The 1,641-nt window shown below is 47.5% G+C and overlaps 1 long non-coding RNA gene across 1 annotated transcript; it reads left to right on the top strand.

Moving 5' to 3' along the window:
• Positions 1-1,641, top strand: LOC143485296 (uncharacterized). The gene is made up of 3 exons (XR_013122836.1): positions 1-619; positions 864-969; positions 1,487-1,641. It is a non-coding gene; the product is annotated as an uncharacterized LOC143485296 (long non-coding RNA).

Genomic DNA, 1,641 nt, shown 5'->3' on the forward strand with positions numbered 1-1,641 from the left:
TGATGCACGCGTTAGATCAGGCCTCCAGCACACTAACTCGGGTGCGATATCTGGACATCAGACCTGCAGCACTGCCAACGACATGTCCTAAAGAGCAGAAGCGGTTCACCTGTTGCCTCCATGCCGGATCAACGGCTGCGAGTATAAATCTGCCGTTTTGCACACCCGAGATGCGTGCCTCCATCGGAGCGTGTCCGCCGAGCCGCGTGTGAGCGCATTGTCGGCCTCGCTAACTGGAGTCCTCGTATCGGGGGAAGGTCAGGATGCAGAGACGGATGTCCCAGCGTGTGCGAGTGTTCCGATGGGCCGCTCAGACAAAGCAGAGTTTTATGAGACCTTGGCATGTCCCACACCAGATAAGTCCCAGATTTCTCCAGCTGACTTGGTTCGCCAGGTTTCTATCACAGTATTTCTCCCCTCCAGTGCTCAGTGGCCGTTGGGCCATCCTTCACTTGAACACATGTTGTTTCGGAGAGAGATCATTATTCATGGATTCCTCCAATCCCCATGCTAAGGTCTGTCTGGTCATCATATGGATGTCTGGTCATTGTACAAATGTCTGGTCATCATGCAGATGTCTGGTCATTGTATAGAAGATATCTGCCTAAAGAAAATACAGGTAAAGCCCCATGAATTACACTGGATGTTAAAAAAACAGATGAACTCTCTCTCTCTCTCTCTCTCTCTCTCTCTCTCTCTCTCTCTCTCTCTCTCTCTCTCTCTCTCTCTCTATGACTATGTGTGAACTAAGGCACATGTTTATAATGCTGTTGGCGGGGCCGGTTTGCTCATATTTGACTTTGTTTGTTTGTGATGTATATAAGGGAATGCTATGTTTAGTTATTTAACATTTATTTAACCAGACTATTCCACAGAGGGCAGACGCCTGTGTGCACCATGGATCAGAGTGTTTGCTCTCCGGATGAATCACTGGGGAGGAAGGTGTGATGGGGAGGGAGGTGTGGCAAGGTGGGGTTCCTGTTTTTATCAGTTTGATGGAGTGTGTGTTTGTGTGTATGCATGCATTGTGTGTTTTTATGTGTGTGTGCGTGCGCGTGTGCGCGTGTGTGTGTGTGTGTGTGTGCGTGTGTGTGTGTGTGTGTGTGTGCGCGCGCGTGTGCATGTGTGTGTGTGTGTGTGTGTGTGTGTGTGTGCATGTCCAGATCATACACTAACCTGGGTGATTCATATTTTTAAAAGGTAAGCATACTGTAATGAGAGTGAGTGCTAATTAAGAGCCAGGGGATAATCCTACTGCAACCACACAGTACTGCTCAGTAAACCAGGACATTTCTTCATTTACTTCTCTCTTCCTTTCTCTCTCTCTGCCTTCCTTTAACATGACTTTCTCCTGTGCTCTCTCTCATCCTATCTCTTTCTCTCTCTCTCTGCCTTCCTTTAACATGACTTTCTCCTGTGCTCTCTCTCATCCTATCTCTGTCTCTCTCTCTCTCTTTCTCTCTCTCTCTTTCTCTCTCTCATACAGACATGAAGGAGAGCAGTGGAGGCATACTTCTGGAAGGCATATAAAAGCACACACGCATATACACAAAATCTCTATCTCACTCACACACACAAACACAATATCTCTCACTCACACACATGCACACACACACATACACAAAATCTCTGTCTCGCTCA

Source organism: Brachyhypopomus gauderio, chromosome 21 (assembly GCF_052324685.1).
Source record: "Brachyhypopomus gauderio isolate BG-103 chromosome 21, BGAUD_0.2, whole genome shotgun sequence".
In the NCBI taxonomy this organism is placed as follows: Eukaryota; Metazoa; Chordata; class Actinopteri; order Gymnotiformes; family Hypopomidae; genus Brachyhypopomus; species Brachyhypopomus gauderio.